This window comes from Coenobita brevimanus, chromosome 69 (assembly GCF_032717465.1).
Source record: "Coenobita brevimanus isolate Jiangsu-jjx chromosome 69, ASM3271746v2, whole genome shotgun sequence".
NCBI classification, from domain to species: Eukaryota; Metazoa; Arthropoda; class Malacostraca; order Decapoda; family Coenobitidae; genus Coenobita; species Coenobita brevimanus.
Genome location: NC_137022.1, coordinates 19,283,846 through 19,305,820, shown reverse-complemented (window position 1 = coordinate 19,305,820; position 21,975 = coordinate 19,283,846).

The following is a 21,975-nucleotide window of genomic DNA, read 5'->3' as shown; positions in this document are numbered from 1 at the left end:
GCATTTGCCTTAAAAGATCTGTAAAATAATGCAAGGGAGGCAACATTCCTTCTTACTTGTAGGGGAGGTAGTTCATTTGTAATAATGGGGTTATTAATAATTCTAATAACTCTGTTCTGAATTTTGTCTAGTTGTTTTAGTGCAACCTCTCCACATCCACTCCACAAGGGTGAGCAATATTCCAGCTGAGAGTGCACATCTCTATTTATCTATCTATTGCCAGACGCTTTAATCCCGTAAGGGGTGGCCACGGACAAATCGCCTCCATGTCGCCCTGTCCCCCGCCATTACACTGCCCTGCTCCCAGCTCACACCTCCCTCTCTCATATACCTCTCCACTCCATCTCTCCATCTCATCCTTGGCCTCCCTCTCCCTCTCCTCCCCTCCACCTCATTCACATACACTGTCCTCGCCAGTCTCTCGCTCTCCATCCTCACAACATGTCCAAACCACCTCAGTGTGTTTCTCCTAACGCTTCCTATCACATCCACGTCCAAACCACCACGCTCCTTCACTTCTTCATTTGTCAGTCTGCCTCTCCATGTGACTCCACATGCTCCTCTCGAATAACTTCTTTCCACTGCTCTCACTCTCGGCTTCCGTCCCTCCAACTAGGTCCAAGCTTCACTTCCATACTTTAGGGTTGGTATCACAATACTGGAATGCAGTAACTTTTTCACTTTCATGCTCACTTCTCTGTTTCTTATCACTGTTTTCAAGGAACCAGCGACCTTTCTTTCCTGTTGCACCCTTTCAAGCACTTCACCCTCTAAACTTCCATCCTTACTCATCACACTACTCAAGTACTTAAATGTACTCACGTTTTCCATTTTCTCGTCATCCAGCCTCACTGTACATTCACTGACCTCACTTCTCTCAAAGACCATTACTTTACTCTTCCCTACATTCACCTTTAGATTCCGCTTCTTACACACTCTCCCAAACTCATCCACGAAGCCTTGCAGCTCTTCTTCGTCTTCACTTAACAACACGGTATCCTCTGCAAACAGCAGTACAGGTGGTTTCCACACACTGCCCTCTCTCACTAGGGCTGCTCCAACATTCACTACCCTACCTTGTATCTCTTTTATAACCCCATCCACGTACAGACTGAACAATCGTGGAGACATGACGCATCCTTGTTTCAATCCAACCTTCAAATAGAAAAATTCACTCAGTTCACTATCCACACGCCCTGCAGCCTAAGCACCCTCATACATACTCTTCACGGCCTTCAGCAACTTCCCATCTGCTCTATATATTCATAATGCTTTCCACAATCCTTGTCTTTCCACCCTGTCATATGCTTTCTCCAAATCCATGAAGGCCGCAAACAACTTCTTTCCCTTCTCTAGAAACTTTTCCACTATAGATCTAAGAATGAATATCTGATCTACACAACCTCTTCCTTTCCTAAAACCTTCCTGTTCTTCTTGAACTAATTCCTCTGTTATTTCCCTGACTCTGTCAATAAGTATCCTAGCATGTAATTTTCCTATTACACCAAGAAGACAAATGTTCTTATGATTACGACACACTTCTTTTTCCCTTTTTCCTTTGTAAAGGGGAATGATTATACCTGACTATTGTACATTATAGCTAACTGCTCGTCAGTGAAGACATTACGGACTCTGTACAATATTCCAAGCCTCTTTGAAGCGGTCTTAGCAAGTGATCTAACATGAGAGATCCAGCTGAGGGCATTGTTAAGTGAGACACCAAGAATTTCAATACTTTTAGAGATAGGAATATTAGTAGCATTGAAGGTACTATAGGAATCAGGTAATATCTGTCTATTAGTAAACTGTATATACCGGTATATTTGTTTTTCCTAGGGGTAAATGGTACAATATTATTTTGTCCCCATTCCGTGATCTTAAAGAAGTCATGATTTATGGAGATTGCTGTACTGAGCTGTGAGTTAGAGATGTAAAACTTTGTGAATGGGTGTTTAAGTGCGAATGACTGTGAAGTGTTGAGTCATCTTCATATGAATGAATGGGATTATGGATGATGTATAAGAGATCATTGATATGAATTAGGAATAGGATTGGAGCTAGAACTGATCCTTGGGGCATGCCGGCCTCAGTAGATTGGAAATTGAAGTATACACTGTCTACTTTTACTCCTATCTTTCTTCACTAATATATGAGGAAATCAGAGGAACAAAAGATCATAGGCCGTAGCAAGGGAGTTTGGATAGCAGGGAACGCTGCCACACTCTATCAGATGCATTAGAAATACAAGGGCTACTGCATTTGTCCATGTTGGTCAATTGATTGATGTATGGTATGAGTCAGGAGACTGAGTATATGAACAGTAGATCTTCTGTGGCAAAAACCATACTCTCACTAATTAAGCTGTTGGATTCAAGATGTTTAACAATGTGGTTATTAATTATCTCAAATGCTGTATAGAGAGATTGGGCAATTAACAGATGGAAGGATTTGATATTTAGATTAGGTAATACTGTGTACAGACAGATAAATAATGTTTATAATGGGCATCTACAAGAAGAAATAGAAGGATGAATGAATAAATGGTAAATGAAACGCCAAGAACTCAGGCCCCGAGCTGTCGACGCACAGCCGTCTGCGTCGCTCTTTATGCCTCAGCCAAGCCTTGCTCACGGACTTGCCATACAACCCCCAAGACAGGGTTGATTATGAGTTGAAATGAGACTAAAGATAAATCAGGCCAACTCCATATGACCTTCACCTTTGACTCCTTGACCTTGTTGACCTAATCAGTTAATCTTCCCATCACACTGTATTACTGGCAAAAATTTGGTCGAAAATCCGTCTAGGGGTTCAGGAGATATCGGTCCCAAACCCATATGACCCTGACCATTGACCCTTTGACCTTGCCGACCTAATCAGTTTATCGTCCCTTCATACTATACCACTGACAGAAGATTGGTCGACATGTGTTAAGAGGTTCAGGAGATACCGCCCCTACAGTGATAAACTAGGTTGGCCCCATATGACGTTTACCTTTGACCCTTTGTTCTAGCTGACCAGATTAGTTCACCTCCTGATACTGCATTACCGACAAAAATTTGGTGGAAATCCGTCCATGGGTTCCGGAAATATCGCTCCCACAAGAGTTTGCGGACGCACTGACCCACGCTCGCACGCACGCATGGATAGATCAATCACTTAATGTCTCGTCCATCATATGTGGGCGGAGGCATAAAAAGGAATAACACTGAACAGGCAAAGTGAAGGATGAGAAAAGAGGACGGAAAAAAGAAATGCAGAGGTAGGAGAGAGAGAGAGGGAGAGAGAGAGTGAGAGAGGGAGAGAGAGAGAGAGAGAGGTTGATTTAATGTTAATTTATTCTTTTTTTGTTTGTCCCTCTTCTCCTTACCTTCCTTTGTGCACTAAATCATTAGTCTTCTCATCTTTGTCTCTCAGTAACCTTATATTCTCTCTCTCTCTCTCTCTCTCTCTCTCTCTCTCTCTCTCTCACACACACACACACACACACACACACACACACACACACACACACACACACGCACGCACACACACGCACGCACGCAGGCGCGCACGCGCGTGCTTTGTCTCACCTTTCTCTCTCTCTCCACCTGTAGATCTATATGTATGTATGCATGAACGTGTGTATGTATCCATGTTTGTCTGCGTGTATGTTCGTATATATTTATGTACGTATGTATGGATTTATCTACGTCTCTATCTCTTAATCTTCATCTTCTATTTCTCCTTCTTCTTCACCTCCTCCTCCTCCTCCTCCTCCTCCTCCTCCTCCTTCTCTGTAATTCTTTCTATCCGAAGCTCTTTATCCTTTCCTCTTTTTCCAGTTTCTCTTTCGTTTCTCCTTCGAACATTTCTCCTTGATTACTTCTTCTTTCCCCAATACATTTTCTCTTCCTTGCCATTCTTCTCTTGCTCCTTCATTCTTCTGTGTCTTCTCCTCGTTTTCCTCCTCCCTCCATCTTCCCTTCCCTCCAACCTTCCCGTCTTGTAGAAACTTCGTAGCTTCTTGTAGTGTGTTTTGTAGATCATTTATACATATATTAGACTCGCGGACGAGCGGTTGTTATACGCGAGTAGGTTTGTAAGTAAATCTTTATTCCCATTGTCATGCAATGACAAGAGAGGTAAAGATTAGTATGAGACTATTTTTATTTATCTTGGAAATATTAACAAAGTCTCTCACACACGAGTGAAGTATAAAGTAGAGTCCCGCTAGCTACCTCCCTGTCTCGCTCTCTCTCTCTCTGCCACCCTCTCGCTACGATCGCCAGCCCCCTTCTCATCTCTGATTCCTACATTCTCGTTTAGCAGGGGTCGTGTCACGTGGGCTATACTGTTGTTGAAATGTTCTAGAAACCTGTGTGTGTGTATGGTCACTAGGCGCTTTTTGTGGGCTATTGTGCTGGTGAGAGGCATTCTGGAGAGGTGCTAACGTCACTTCCTTTGGCCCCTAGGTTTGACATTGACCTAACCTCTAGACTATATTATGTACGTTGCTAGTTATTATGTATTAAGATATTTTACAGTCCTGACACCTGTCCTCCTTACTACCTGCATTCCTTCTTCCTCTCTTGGTGTCTCTTCTCCTCCTCCCCTTCCTGCCTCCCCCTCTCTCCCCGAACCAACCTCCCTCCTCTTTCTTGCCCTTCACCCTCCTTCTTTCCCCTCATTACTCTCTACCCTCTCTTTTCCCTCTTCCTTCCCCTTCCTTTCTCTCTTGCCCTTTCCTTCATCTCCTACCTTTCCCCTCCATCTCATCTCCTTCCCCATTTATGTCCTCCTTCCTTCCCTTCCTACGTTCCCCCGGTCTCCCCTCTTCAGTCTCTCCCCTCCTTCCACTTCTACCTCCCTCTTTCCTCCTCTACGCCCTTCCTTCTCCTCCTCCCTCCCTTCTCTATTCCCTTCCTTCCTTCTCTTATCCATCCCTTACTCCCGACACAGTTCCTTTCCCTCGTCTTTTCCTCTTATCCTCTCTCCATCTTTCTCTCCTACCTCACTTCCATCCCTCTTTCTTATCTTGCCTCCTTCCTCCATCCCCTCTTTCTTTCCCTCCCTCCTCTTTCCCCTCCATCCCCACCTCTCCCTCCTTCTTTCTCTCCTGCCTCCACTTTCCTCACTCCTGTTTCTCCTCGTTTCTAACCTCCTTTCCCCCGTCCCCTCCCAGATCCCCTCCCATCCTCCTAAAGAAGGGGAAGCAGTTATAAGATAGCGACCTGTGTGTGTGTGTGTGTGTGTGTGTGTGTGTGTGTGTGTGTGTGCGTGAGAGAGAGAGAGAGAGAGAGAGAGAGAGAGAGAGAGAGAGAGAGAGAGAAATAACCAGCACCTACACACCCTCACACCCACACACCCACACCCACTTAGAACCAGTTTCTCACACCCTGCATACTTCATTATTCCCACCTCTGCTTCACCAGCCTTATCTTTTTACTATCCAGCAAAGTACTTAATCATAATGTATTTCACTATAACCTCTTATTTAACATTTATTTAACTTTAACATTTGCTTATTTACCTTGTAGACAAGTTCTTTTATTCTCATGTTACTATATTTATGTTTATTTGTATGTCAGATCAAGTCGTGTATAGAACTAGTAAGTGTTGGACAGTGAGGGTAAGGTAACAAAGCGGACGCCCAGAGATGGAGAGAGAGCAAGATAAACAAAACAAGATGGAAGGATGAAGTTCATAAATATACCGGTAGCTGGTGGGGCTGGAACAGGCAAACAAGCAATAGGTCAAAGTGGAGAAAGTTGGAGGATGCCGTTGCCTTCCCATGTACTGACACCAGCTGACCATGATGTGCAGGTATACTCGTATATGTTACCACCCGATTATGAAATTCCTAAGTTATGTCGAATAAAGCTACCCAGTTCATGAAATAGCCATATTCGATCCAGCCCATTTCGTGAACTGGGCAAAGTAAATGATGTAAAAGTTATTGATATATATATATATATATATATATATAAAATGAAATATGTCAAATATTTATTGTATATGTAATGGTAAAAAAAATAATATAACCTACTAAAACTAAGCATCATAGTTGTATAAATCAGGCTCCAATTCTCCAAGACTGATTCCAGCTTGCATCTATTCTTTTGCACACCTTCCACACCGTATGTACTGCTGCATACGTGAATGGGGAATGTTAGAAACATGATTAAACAGCGCTTTGTGTGGTTCCTCCTCCAGGCCCAGATTCAGCGTAAAACATCTGAATATTGTCGCCTATAACAATATCCTTAGCTCTCATATTTTTGCCATTAACATTGCTACAGCCATGAAATACCCTTCCGAGCAAACCACAGTCAAGGCCTCTCATCACTCAACTTCCACCTCTCACCTACGTAATAGTTTCTTTCCCTCATTCCAGTTTCGTTTCACTTGGCTGGACAATAATGGGCAGTGCCTTGTATGTCCTTTTCATTCTGTTATCGTAGTTTCATTACTGTGTAGCCTCACCGCTGCTACAAGAAGAAAACAAAAAATGATGCAAGTTAGGACTCTTCTTAATTTCCTTTCCTCCCCCTCCTCCTCCTCCTTCTCCTCCTCCTCCTCCTCCTTCCTCTTCTTCTTCTTCTTCTTCCTATTCCTCTTCTTCTTCTTCTTCCTCTGCTTCTTCTTCTTCTTCTTCTTCCTATTCCTCCTCTTCTTCTTCTTCTTCTTCTTTAAGAGCTTTTGATTTATCTCTTTTCCAATGGCTAGTCTAGTTTTAGCTCTCTCTTTTCCTTTCATTTGTTTATAAGGAAGAGTTCGATTTTTCTTTTTCGCTTTCTTTTGTTGGGATGTTGAGCAGTGATTTTTTTTTTTTTTTTCGCTTTCACCAGCAAACCTGTTGACCCGTTCCATGTCCATTATTAGAAGGGTAGGTTACAACTACGATATCTATTTTATGAGTGAAATATTAGTATAGGACATTAAGAGGGGTTACCTCTGACACCAATCCCTCTAGGAGAAACAGGCAGGAAAAGTGAGAAAGAACCCACAGCAGTATAAACTATCATGAACATTTCATAGGAAAGAACGAAAAGAAAATCTATTCTACACCATCTGATTATGTATGAGGCCAGTAAAATCAGGCTGACTGACTAGCAACATTGCGTTGCTGTTGTATCTTGCATGGTCTGGATGTGACAAAAAAAAATGTATACCAGTCAATGAATGTATTTACAGTAGTTAGGGGACAGAAGCTGAAAAGTTGTCCAGATGATTTTGAACATTAGTACTGCATTATAGCTTACCCCATTGCAGGAAAATGCGTTGTTTGATTTACCGGAAACATGTGCCACTTATTATATTTGTTGTTTCTTGTGTAAGTCGATTGAGCTATTCGGACGTGTTATGAACTACCATATAATCATGTTCCATGAAAACTTTATACAGAGTATGTGCCTTTGCAGTGTACCTTATGATAAGCTAAAAAATTAAGATGGAAGAGCTTATATATATATATATATATATATATATATATATATATATATATATATATATATATATATATATATATATAGTGCTGGAGTGGCTTTGGATGTGTGTGTAGTCTGTGAACCAAGTGTAATCGGGCCTCGCAAGCCGACTGGGTGCAAGCATACTTTATAGTAAGCGACACTGGTTCAACCACAGCACCTCTTGTGTCCGCCAATGCAGTAAGTGGCCTGAAGAACGCTCCAAAAGTTTTTACCCTGGCGGGACGCGAACCCTCGTTCGTCAGTGTACAAAAACGCACACTTTACCACAGAGGCTCATATATATATATATATATATATATATATATATATATATATATATATATATATATATATATATATATATATGAGACGCGTTCTTTGTTTGTTTTTATTTTTGTTTGTCCTTCAGTCACACCCCCAAAAAAGGCCAGAGACCCCTAGACCAAGATATATTCTGAATCAGGGTGACCTAGGAATGGTTTCAGGGGGTCAAAATTCAGATCTGGGTCATTTGAGATCACAGGTAGAGTGTTCGCCTTTTTGGACCGGGCAACACCGGATACCCCTGCAGCCCAATTTTTGGCATGGAGACTCACATGACCTCCAGTTCGGTCATAGGCTATGTGAAGTTGCCTCCGAGGTCATTTGAGGTCAGTGATCGGAGGACATTTGAGGTCACCGGTAATACACATTCGAACGAGGACCCAGCAGCCCAATTTTTGGCCTGGAGACTCATATGATCTCCAGTTCAGACATAGGATATGTAAGGTTGACCTCCGAGGTCATTTGAGGTCACCGGTAATAGTAAACAAGTGCGAACAAATACTGTGCGTTAGTCTGCGATAGCTGAAATAGAAAGTTCCTGGACCTCTTTTAATCCTTCTTGAAAAGCATAAGAGGTACATTTTCTCTCTGGAGTAGAGAGAAAGATAGAAAAATCGATCTAGAACAAATAGGAAAAGTGTTAGTCTTTTTGGCTCGGCAACGCTGGGTACCCCTGCTATAGTCGCGGCGCATGACTCTGAGGTTGTCATTATCGTACCCTGGAAACGTACCATTCAAAAGTGCGTCTGATTTTGTATCATATTGTACACGAATCACATTATTATGCACGAATATATTGTACACGAATAATATTGTACACAAACATACTATTCACGAATCACATGCGTCTCTATACGCGAAATCAGACGCACTTCTGAATGATAGGTTGCCAGGCCACGATAATAACAACCTCAGAGTCAAGCGCCGTGACTATAGTATATCTATCTATCTATCTATCTATCTATCTATATATATATATATATATATATATATATATATATATATATATATATATATATATATATATATATATAATTCACTCATCTTAAATGTCAGGACCAAATTGCCTAGCCCCGGGCTTCTACGCTTCTCATAGGGCAACGTAGAATTGGATGATGGATGGATGGATGGATGGATATATATACTGTGTATATATATATATATATATATATATATATATATATATATATATATATATATATATATATATATATATATAAATATAAATATATATATATATATATATATATATATATATATATATATATATATATATATATATATATACAGTGTAATGTGTGTGTGTGTGTGTGTGTGTGTGTGTGTGTGTGTGTGTGTGTGTGTGTGTGTGTGTGTGTGAATGGAAATCGCGTTTAATGATGGTATAAATTTTCCATTTAAACAATTTACGGTGCTGTGTTATCAAGACATAAAAAAAGATTAAGGTCTTCTTAATGGTCATCATTTGGCGTATTACCCATTCTGGCTTATGTTTTTCTGCACGTTCGGTTTTTCTGTATATATCTCTTGCAACAGTGTCCAAAACTGAATACAGTATTTCAAGTGTGAGTTTACATAGGAACTACGATGTGAGGATGATACTTTGAATGCAAATATCCTTTTTGTGAATGAAATTATACTATTTGCTTTCTTCACGCCTCTGTGAACTGTAGCTTGGTTTTAACACTTTGTTGTTACTCGGATATGCTTTTTCTTGATTTACGTTCTCGAGACGTTTTTGAAGATAACTGCTAATTCTTTATATCAATTATCAACATTTAACATATTACATCTTATATTATTAAAATCCAATTATCATATTTCAGAGAAGCTAAAGATCTTTTCAAAACTAGAAATCACTCAGAGAGCGTATACCTCCGCTAATGCCATTGCCATTTATAGGATCCGGATCCGGAACCGTGGAGATATTGTGTGGAATACATAGGATCCGGATCCTCTCCCAAATTTAATCAGTTGTGAATTTCATTGAGAACATTTGGAGATATTGTGCGGGATACATAGGATCCGGATCCGGATCCGCCCCGAAATTCAATACATTTTTTCGTCGCCCATGGCCCACCCTTTCATAAAATTTCATTGAAATCATTGAGAACTCTTGGAGATATCGTGTGGACAAACAAACAAACAAGCAGACAAACATAGCCTAGGTGAGTACATAACCTCCAACTTCGTTGGCCGAAATAATAACTGAATTAAGAGCATTTGTAAGTATGTATCTCCTCCGAGTGACTTCACTGTGTGCTGTTAGTGTGCTGAGGGTCTTCTATCTATGCTCAGGGTCAGTACACATTATATGAAAAGGAGAGACTCGTTATGTATAGGCTGATTTGCATTTGCAATCGGTTTCTGACTGCTGTTTGCTTTTTTTTTTTTTTTTAGGTCAATGATGGTTTAAGTCATTAGTAAGACTTTCTCCTGCTTACTAAAATGTCTTCTTTTAGTTCTATTTCCGTTGTTTCTCCATCCCCATCATTTCCTTCTTTTAAATCTCTTATTATCTGTCTTGTCCTCTTTTCCCTCTCTCTTGCCCATTCGAGTCTCTTCTCCCCTTTCATGCAACTTGTGCTTCTTTTCTGTTTTTTCCTTCTTGTCTTCTCTCTCCATTCTGCTCCCTACAATTTCCTTACAACACCATTTTCATCGTCTTCCCCTCTTCTCCTCATCTTCTTCCATTCCTTCCCTTTTTCCTCTCTCCTATTTAATTTTCTTCCTTTCTCCTCGACTGTTTTTTGTTTTCCTCTACCCCTCTCCCTTTCCCTTTCGCTTTCCTTTCCTTTCCTTTCCTTTCCCCAACATTCCCCCTCTTCTATCTTCCTCGTCTCCCCTTCCTCACATTTCTATTTTTTTCCCCATCTCCATCACCACTTCTTATCTTCTCCCTTCTTCCCTATTTCCTTTCTTCTCCTTCCTTCCTCCTTTCCCTTCCTTCTTCCTTCGCCTTCCCCTTCCCCTGCCTTCCTAGCTCCACTCCTCATCTGTCATCTCTTCCCTCCTCTCTCCCTGCACCCTCCCCAGTCCCTCCCTGCCCTTTGCGTCGTTCCCTTCCATCATCTTCAATAACACCTCTCTTATTCATCCCTTTCTCTTTCCTCCTCACCTCCCAGCTCCCTCCACCCTCCTCCTCCTTGCCCGTTACCTCCACCCTTTTCTCGTCTCTCTACTTCGCGCCTCCCCTCTCCTACCGTTACCTTATTTTTTTTCCTTCCTCTATTTCTCCATCTCTTCTTCTTTTCATTCGTATATTGCATCGAACTGGTGACTCTGAAAGCTCGAATCCCAGTATAACAATTGAGTTATTATTGGCATTCATTTTGTCGGTAATACTTCCTCTACTCGACGAAAAATTTAAGCATATTTCATTAGCGCCCCACTATGGTTCGTCCCTTTACACTTGGCTGAGATTTTCGTCCCTCTTGTTTCATCCACATAGATCAGTAATACAATATGACAATACTAAGGTTCTACACCCTTTCCATAGAACTTCCGCATGATTAGCACCTTGTTCTTCTGCTGATCACTTGATATAGTTCAGCATTGAAGATTGAGAGAGGGGAATTTTAAGCTATTTTAAAGTTCATAGAGTATAGTTTCACTGCTCCTCCAAAAATCCACCGATATTATTAAAAAAACACACTAAATTACTGCCTTTCCTCCGTACTTACACTTCTTATGATTTATTAACATCGAGAAATGTGGTGGGCAAGCAATATCCAGACTGGTGGCATGTATTAGACTGTACTCCTTTTACAGCTTGGCCTAAAACTGCTATCTCTCCAAACTGAATGCTGAGTTGTAACAGGATAAGTAATATTAGAATTTTGATGCAAGTCATGAACAAGTGCCATGGAAGGGATGTAGAGTCATAGTATTATCATATTCTGCCCATTAGCTACGGGCAGTAAGGTGCAACAGGACGAAAATCTGGGCCAAGTTAAGGTAACATGACTAGTGAAGGGCACTGGCTCTGTCTTGTGGCCTGACCTGAAACCAAAAGAGCGATGGGCTCATGGAAAGGGAGTGGCTTGTCTATGGCCCGAAAGAGAGAGAGAGAGAGAGAGAGAGAGAGAGAAACCCCTTCCCAGTTACATCTACTTCCCACTGAACTCTCTCTTCATCCCTCTCTCCATTTCCGTCATTAATTCTGATTCTTTGATTCCTCGCACTCTTCTTCTTGCTCTCCCTTTCCTCTTTACGTCTCTAACCTCCCTCTCCACCCCTTCTCTCTCTCTCTCTCTCTCTCTCTCTCTCTCTCTCTCTCTCTCTCATTCACTCCGCCATTCCCTTTATCTCTCTCACTCCGTCATTCCTCATTTCTCTAATTCACTGGCTCCTTCCCTCCCCTTCTCACCCCCCCCTCTCTCTCTCTCACTGGTTCCTTCCCTCCCCTTCACCCCCTTCTCTCCCCCACTCCCTCTTGTCTCCCACCTTGCCTCTTTTCTTTCCTCCCATCCTCGAGACTAGGGACAGAGCATCGGGTCGAGAAAGTCAGGATGTGTGAAAAAACCTTCTACAATATTGAAGAAGATATCACACACACACACACACACACACACACACACACACACACACACACACAGTCTTGCGAGTTTCTGGCCTTCGGTTTCTTTTTCTTTGCATTATATATATATATATATATATATATATATATATATATATATATATACTGTATACATATATATATATATATATATATATATATATATATATATATATATATATATATGGTATGTATGCATTTATATATATACCCTCTTTCTCAAAGGGAAAGAAATTGGATGGAAAAATATATAATCTGAATAAGAGGAACAAAACAAAAAACGCTGGGATGGAAATAGTAAAGGGGGAACCAAAGTAAAAATAGCACAAGAGGAAATTGATATAAAATGTTAAGATAAGATAGTGGGTAATTCTGACAAAATATAAGAGGAGAAAAGAACTAAGTGATTACAGGGAAACCTTGATACACTGATAAGAGGGAAGTGATTTGAATAATACTGATGTGTTGCGTAAAATAGTGAGGAAACGAGAATAAAAGGAGCCATCCTGGAGTCCCCTTTCCCCCTTTCTTCCCGGCACACACACACACACACACACACACACACACACACACACACACACACACACACATGGACGCCCTCTGGAGACAGTTTTCGCATTTCCTACCCAGTGTCTAGCTGGGGTTTCTGTGTGTGTGTGTGTGTGTGTGTGTGTGTGTGTGTGTGTGTGTGTGTGTGTGTGTGTGTGTGTGTCACTGTTTGTCTGTATCTTCTTGTTTGGTTGCATATATTTGTCTCACTTATGTATATTTCCTCGGCTTTATCCTTCTATATTTCAAGCATGTCTCTGTCTTCTCCTTGTACGTCTTAACTGCTTTGTTTTTATATATATTTTAGCCTTACGGTCTGAATCTGTCTCTTGGTCTGCATATTTTTATCCTTATTTCCAACTATACGTGCCTATAATAAGCTATGGGAATGATTTAACAACAATATCTCTAACAAGGCCATAGTATTTTAACAGCACTGGGTTCCTTAATATGGTAAAACTGACCGTCGCCGTTCACTTTGTGTTATATTTAGGGACCTGGACGTAAAGTTGATTCTTGCATATCGTATTATAGCGGAGGATTGTGACTTTTAAGAAATTGGTTTTGTGTGTGTGTGTGTGTGTGTGTGTGTGTGTGTGTGTGTGTGTGTGTGTGTGTGTGTGTGTGTTAAGGTGGCTACATGTCAGCAGGGAAGGGAGAGCAGGGGCCAGATTCACCAACAAATTTATGATCACTTCCCTCTCGTAACTCAGATGTTGATTTGCAGGAAGAACTGGAGATGTGGGAAGAGTCTGCTTTCTCTCTCTCTCTCTCTCTCTCTCTCTCTCTCTCTCTCTCTCTCTCTCTCTCTCTCACCATTCTTCGTTTTTCCTGCACAATACAACATAATTTACAATAATTCCCTTCGGATAACTAAGTTTTATTACTGCATAAATTACGATTCCTAGGAAGACTACACTCTTCTTTGTGCAAAAATAGTTACGAGAGGGATTTCACCGTAAGTTTGTGCATTCGGGTTTGTTTGGGTAGAGGAGATTGAGGGAGAGGGATTTACCCACACAAGGCGGCGTAACTGTGATGATGGTGTGGAGAAGGGAATTCACTGGTGTATATATGTGATCTTGAATTAGCTTATGTTATCATAGTGTTGACGAGGTGACGGTTGTGAATAATTTTACAAGCAGTGCTCTCTCTCTCTCTCTCTCTCTCTCTCTCTCATATTTCCACTCAGCTAATATCACATCATCCTTAGCTCAGCAGGATCATCCTCTAAATCCTCGTCAACACTCCAGTTTCTGTGGTAAGCTTTTCCATAATCCTGTTGGCTGGTACACAGATACACATACACACAGACACTCAGGGTATAACATGTCTTTCTTTCCCTTATATATCCCTTTTAGTTTCATGACGTATAATCTGTTTTACGTTTTCTACCTTCATGATTTTGTGTCAGACGAAGAGGAGACTTTTGAAGTGGACAGGGACGTAGCTTCCACTGACTCCATCACAAATAATGAACCGTCCTAAGTTGAATGAAATCGTCTAGAAGTAACCATTCTGCAATACACATATACTGTAAGCAGGATTGAATGGTTAAATACGGAGGTAGTCTAAATATGAAAATTTGCCGTCTCTCCTCCACGTGGATGGACATTAGTTTCAGAAAAGGTTTGAAATAATTACTAATGGATAATATATAGAAGAAAAGGCAGGTATTTAGCTGGAAATATCATAAGAATCAATACCCGTTACTGTTTTAACGTGTCTTTAACGCTGAAGAATAATATGGGCCACCTGCTGCATTGATAGGACTATATATATACTGTACATACACACACACACACACACACATATGAAGAGAGAGAGAGAGAGAGAGAGAGAGAGAGAGAGAGAGAGAGAGAGAGAGAGAGAGAGAGAGAGAGAGAGAGAGAGAGAGAGAGAGAGAGAGAGAGAGAGAGAGAGAACAGATTAAATCTAGTAGATCGGATATGACATTTTTTTAAAGTGCTTCCCCCTCCCCCCCTCTCTCCCTCTGTCTGTCTGTCTCTGTCTCTGTCTGTCTGTCTGTCTGTCTGTCTGTCTGTCTCTGTCTCTGTCTGTCTGTCTGTCTGTCTGTCTCTCTCTCTCTCTCTCTCTCTCTCTCTCTCATCAGGTAACGAGGTGTGCCATGTTCCATTCAATAGTGGTGCAGCGTAAAGGACCACGTCTGATAATTCATGGCCATTGATTCCCTGGGCAATTTGCACTCAGTGTCTGTTTTGCAATATTCATATCCGTGTTACATTTTTTCAACGCTGCTTTTAACCCTTTCACAGCGAGATGATTAAAAGAAAATATGTATACATATTTTTATTTTTATTTTTATGTAATGAAGAAACAGTCAAATGCTAGTAGCCGTAGAGTTGTTCTTAGAAAAGTGAAACACATGTGAGCCAAATTCATGATCCAGGAAATAGAAGAAAGCAACCTCACTGACACACATTTTCAGTTTCTCAGTTCTCGTAGGCAATTATGAAGCCGTCGGAATCAGGCATCGCTAAGCTACAGTTTAACTCCAGTCATTCCTCCATAAGTCATTACAGTTTGCTTTATTTTGTACTGCACGTGCCTTTCTCCCTCATTGATGCTTAGATCTCAGCGATTCAGAATATTTTTTCACTATCCTTCTGCTTTCTTATAAGTCTACTCCTATCACTTCCTCCACGTCTGGTCTGTATTCTTTGTTAGTTTCTCATCAACCACTTTCTCCATTCGGCCATATTACGCTCACACTCCTTGGTCTACCCTTTTCATTATATAGCGTTGCTTCCACACCTCTCTTGCAGTGTCATTATTTTACACAGACCACCTCACCTCACTGTGTAGTATTTTACCTTTTAACGAGACTGATTTGACAGTTGTTATGTGAAGTCTTTTCTATTTTTGCTAATACCAGACAAATGTACTTAAGAAAACCTCCCAGCAGAAAAGGAGTTACCGTAAGAAAAGCCATAACTATAACCCCCAGTCCGAAGTCCTGTCCTAAATGTGATCGTATGGAGGAAAGAAGAGAAAGGAAAAGACGTGTTTGTAGTGCAAGAGTTAGCGCCATCATTAATAGGGTGCACACTTGATGAAATCGTGTGTAGTAGCAAGACCATAGACGCCTTCGGAATGACAGGTTTTATACATGTATGGGAGGATAGAAAAGTTCGGTTCTGTTACGTATCCGAAGTGAAAGTAAGAGGGTTATAATTATGTTCACCCCTTTGTATGTCTGCAGGTCTGTTCTGTGTGTCTTTCTGTGTATCTGTCTGTCTATGTATTTTCCTCTGCTTGGCGGTCCGTCCGTCAGGTTGTGTCTGTTTGGCTGTCTCTGTTCATACACCTGTCTGTTCGTCTATCTGTCTGTCTGTCAGTCTGCTTGTCTGTCCATCCGTCTGCCTGTTTTTCCGTTCGTCCGTCTGGCTGTTTGTCTTCCGTTTATATGTCAGTCCTTATGGCAGTCTGTCATTTCATCTGGCTGTGTGTCCGTTTCTCTGTCTATGCATCTGTCAATCTGATCGTCTTTGTTTTCTCTGTCTGGCCAGAGGAATAAAGCACTGCTAACAGGAGGACCAGATTGAATATTTTTTACATTCCTGTTAAACCCAGATGAAGTGATTATATACTGGTGGATATGTCTAGTGCCAGTGCCAGTGGGCAGTATTACTGATGCCATACGAGGACCCGTAGCATTTCCTTCTCGGAGAAAAAGTTTGTACATTTCACGTTAATATTATCTTGTATAAAATTAATGTTATTGTTATCAACGCGGTTATTATCAGTAATATAAAAGGCTACATTAATTCCTTGAATCATTATTATTGATTTTTTTAATTCTTGCCATTTCTAGGAATTTTGATTAAACTTAGGAGTGGCCTCTTGTACTGAAACAGTTATGAAAGCTACATCTACATCCTTCGAATCGAAGAGTACCTCTTGAGTAGAATAAAATCGTCTGAAGGTTGCATGAGTGAAAGTAACACAGTCTGGCTAAAGGAGTTAAAATGAAAGGAGAGAGAGAAAAAAAATAAAGGTAGAGTAAAAGTTGTTAGGAAACCCTTTAGATTAACGAGACAACAACTCACTGAGAAAAGCTAATACGTCAGTGCGGCGTGACGGAGGTTTAGTTGGAGGCATAATTTAGCATAATTTTCATCACTCAGGACTCCCATTTCTCCCTGACGGCTAGTATTCCTAAGCTAGGAGAGACTTGCTGTGTTTCCCTACTTGTATGTTTGCTCTTTGATAGAATGTATGTAGAAGGAAAGTGCCACACAGTTTAAGTGCCAAGTACCTCATGAGAGTTAGGCGATAAATGAAAAGAATGAATTAATTACGACAAAAGTAAAGTGAATGGGTTAATAATGTGTGTGTGTGTGTGTGTGTGTGTGTGTGTGTGTGTGATTATCCCAGATATTTCTTTTCCCTCCCACCCCATCCTCGGTATCCACGCAATGTTTTATGGATGAGATAAGCACGTGGTCATTGTTTTTGTTTACATCCGGGACACTCTGCTGAGCCCCGCCCTCTCGGAGTAAAAACATCATGATACATCGTTGTAGTGTATGGTGTTTTTGTCTTTTAACACGCTATTATAACACGTTCTGAAAGAGAGAGAGAGAGAGAGAGAGAGAGAGAGAGAGAGAGAGAGAGAGAGAGAGAGAGAATTCTGATTCCTCATACTTAGTAAGAAATATTCACATAAGAATTCAAATTTTAACTGTGTGTGTGTGTGTGTGTGTGTGTGTGTGTGCCATTTCTCTCGGGATTTCGGGTTGGCATACAGTTGGTTAATTGACTAGACAGGTAGATATGTAGGTGGGTCATCTGTCGACTTAGGCATACAAGCAAACACAGACCTTGAGCCAGACAGACGAAAAACGCTAGAAAATGTCCTTCTCTGTTCAGTAGCATAGGTTTTAAGTAGACAGACAGATGGATGGATGGATAGATACAGATAGATAGATGAGCCGGTAAATAGACAGTAAGGTGGATATAGAGACAAGCAGGTAGATAGATAGATGGATGAATAGATGGGCAGACAAATGCATAGATGAAACTGCCTGGTGGACTGGTACATGAGCAAGCCGATTAAAATCAAAGAGTAATTATATAAAGTGAATAATTACCTATTTCACTGGCAGATAGGAAGACGCCAAATGGACTTGACTGGTAATTAGATTGTTTGACTGTAAATGTGTAAGAAAACGTGTGTGTGTGTGTGTGTGTGTGTGTGTGTGTGTGTGTGTGTGTGTGTGTGTGTGTGTGTGTGTGTGTGTGCATGTGTGTGTGTGTGTGTGTGTGTGTGTGTGTGTGAAGGTAGGTGGTGGTTAGAACCCTAGCTGGTGTACATAGGAACAGATGGATTCAAAATGTACTTAGAATGAGAGAGAGAGAGAGAGAGAGAGAGAGAGAGAGAGAGCATGACAGTTGGACAGCATAGGCTAATTGGATGAATGAAGAATTAGGTAGTTGAGGGACAGGTAGTGACTGAGGCGGGAAGTAGGTCGCTTGTCCATAAATATGTAAGAAGTATATATCGCTACGGTGTGTGTGTGTGTGTGTGTGTGTGTGTGTGTGTGTGTGTGTGTGTGTGTGTTTGTAGAAAAAATGTGAATAAGTATGCACAGTCTCTTCAACCCGATGACGTATATCTCCACCTTTTATCCTGCCACCTTCACTTGATTTTATACAGCTTAGGAAAGACATCTCGGGCAAAAAGGGGTTATGAAGGATACACGTAAATCCTTAAACAAAAGTCTCTTCTAGATTAAAGAAAAAAAAAGAAGTAGGGTGATTGCAAAATGAATGCACAAAATATGTCACGGAAATGAAGGCGTTAAAGATGTAGGGCACTTTCTGGTGTTTGTGGCTTTTTTTTCTTTTTTTTCTTGCTTTCTCCCCCCCCCCTCTCTCTCTCTCTCTCTCTCTCTCTCTCTTGCCAAACCCCGTCCTTCCCTCCTCTTCCTCCCCAGTAGACAAAATATACAATTAACATCATATTCTCTTACGCGAATTAATCCACGTAATAAAAAAAAAGAAAATATCGAGAAGGCCTTTAAGAATCATAAAAGTGTCTTTCTTTTTTTTTTTTTTTTTTTTTTTTATAGCTCCTCCTGTCCAGCCCCATTCAGTATTTTAGGTTAAGGATGTTTACCATGTTGAATCCCCCTTCCTACAGTCTTGGATACGCCGTTGGGGGTGTGGTATGAGAGAGAGAGCGGGGGGGGAGGGAGAAGAAGAGAGGGAAAGAGAGAGCTTGTGTGTGAGTGCATTATAATCATGCCTAAGTGTGTGCACAAGTGATTTATACTCTAGTGTTTGTTAACAATTTCATTGTGTGTGTGTGTGTGTGTGTGTGTGTGTGTGTTTAGAGCAAAAGTGAGTAGGTCTGCAATGATGAAACCCTTCAATCTTACGCCATTTTTTTTTAATTTGTTGTTGCTGCCTCTGGACAACTTTATCCGGTTTATGAAGGCCTCTTGTAGTGAGGCCATTGATGAAGGTTGTATCTAGGCATCTGAGTTCTGTAGGTTTCTTCTAAGCTGCTGTTATGTCGGTATGTGTCCATGATAAAGGCATGTGCGTGTTTGTGTGTGTATGAAGTTTGCGTGTGTGTTTGTGTATATGTATATGACAGACTGATAGAGGCAGATAGACAGAGAGGTAAGTAGGAAGGAACAGTGTATGTGTTTTTGTTCATCTGTCTGTCTATCTGTCTGTCTGTCTCTTTGTCTGTCTGTCTGTATAGATTAAAACTAGTATGTAAGGCAGAAGTATTCAGCTTGTGACTGTTTCTCTGTATGTATGTATTTTGTATGTGTATGTAGGTATGTGTGCGTGTATGTGCATGTAAGTTTGTGTGCTTTTAAGACACTACATATAACGAAGCTGTCAATCAAAACGTGTTATCCAGCACACCTCTTACAATATCAACACCTGCTCCTTACTGATATACATTCTCTCTGTCTGTCTGTCTGTCTGTCTGTCTCTCTGTCTCTCTCTCTCTCTCTCTCTGTCTCTATCTCTGTCTGTCTGTCTGTCTGTCTGTCTCTCTCTCTCTCTACTATCAAGGAAGGTGTCAATCAGAAAGTATTATCCTGTCTACTTATCGGTAATCATTGGACCTCCTCTCACTCAGTCAAAACTCCACCCTCTCACTACCACACCGAGACCTACTTCCCATCGACTCTCTCTCTCTCTCTCTCTCTCCATATTTATTTCTACTGTTCTCTTTTCTACCCTCATTAGATTCGTTATTACCATTTTCCTACATTTTTAAAAATTTCCTTTCATACTTTCCCACACATTTTTTTGACCTTTTAGCCTCACCATTTTTTAAAAATAATTTTTCTCTGCTTTCTACTCATTTTGGTTTTTTCTTCACTTGTTTTGGCCCTTTTACACCTATCCATTTTACTCCTTTTGGTCCAGTATTTACCATCACCATCTCTTTTATCCCCAGTACTTCATCTTTCCTCCGTTTTGATCTATTTTTCTCCTTTTCACAGCTTTTAATTCTTGTTCATTCTTTTTCACATGTATGAAGCCCTTTTTACTTAAGTCTCCATTTTTCTGCCCAATTCCATACCTTATTACCTCTATTTTTCCTCTTTAACTTCTATCCACCCATGCCTTCTCCCCCTGTCATCCATTTTTACATTTGTTCACCCCTTCTCACATTATTTTAAAATCCCTCTTTCAGTCCTTGCCATTTGCTCCTCCCCTTTCACCTGTTTCATCTGTTGTCCTGTTCCCTCACTTTGCTTACCTGCTTACCCTCATCCACACCTTCCCACTCAGGCACCCCATTTTTTTTTTTTTTACCTTTTCTGCTCTTGTAAACACCTGTCCACTTTTATTTTTAATTTTAATCACAGCCTTTTATTTCTCTTACCGCCGATCCCGCGTTCATTTTTTCTCACATCGAGCCATTTTTTTGACCGACTGTCTCGCATTTCACACATTTTCCACCATGAACTTTCTCTTTCCATTTTCTTTACTTCCTTTTACGTCACTCCTGTCCTGACCCTCTTTACTTATTTAAGTTTTTTTTTTTTTTCAGACTCTACAGACGTTTACCCTTTTAAAAAATTCTCTTGTGATATTGAGGTGTGATCAAGGACTCTCTCTCTCTCTCTCTCTCTCTCTCTCTCTCTCTCTCTCTCCTTCTGTGTGTGTGTGTGTGTGTGTGTGTGTGTGTGTGTGTGTGTGTGTCCGCCCGTTTTTAATTGATATTTCCATTTTCCTTAGCTCGTCTCCCGTCATCTTCATCCCTCGTTACTTCCTCCTCTCCTTTTCCATCTCGCCTGTTTTCCCACCCAACTTTTCTTTTTCTTTCACATCCTCCCCTCTTCTCTCGACTTCTTATTTATTCTTTTCACTTTCTTCCGTCTTCCTTCGTCTTCTCCCCATCACCTTTCCCCTTTCCCTTCTTTCGTTCCCCTTTACCATCCTTTCTCTTTCTCTTCTTCTTACCTTTCCACTTTTCTCATTTTCGTTTATTCTTTTTCTCTTTTTCCTTGCCTCTCTCCTCTTTAACCGTCCCCCTCTCCCTCTCCCACCTTTTACCTTTCCTTCATCTCTGTTTTTCCCTGTCCTCGTCCTCTTCTCCTTCTCTCTCTTCTACCTCCAGCCACTTTCCCCTCCTTTTTATATTTCCTCTTTCTTACGCATGCTTCCCCTATCCATTTTTCCCATTTCCCTCCTGTCACCTACCCTTCTCATTCCTATTTCCCCCCCTTTCCTTGTACCTTTCTTCTTCCTTTCGCTCATTCTTCCTCTTTTCCTTGTTCTTTGTATTTCCCCTCCTAAACGCGTCCTCTTTCCTTCTCCCCATGCACTCTCTCCCTAACATCCCCCTCTCCTTTCTCTCCTCTTCTCCCTCTCGTTCTTCTCTCCCTATCTCTCACTTCTGGCTTTCCCTCCTTGTCCTTCACCTCTTTTATCTCTCCTTTTCAATGGCACTTATCATACCCCTCTCTTCCCTCTTCTCCATCTTCCCTCACCTCCTTCCACCTCACCTTCCCTTCCCTTCCCTTGCTTTCCTCTGCTTTTCCATTCCTTTTCTTCTCATCTCTCCTCCTCTACCTATTCCCCCCCCCTCTT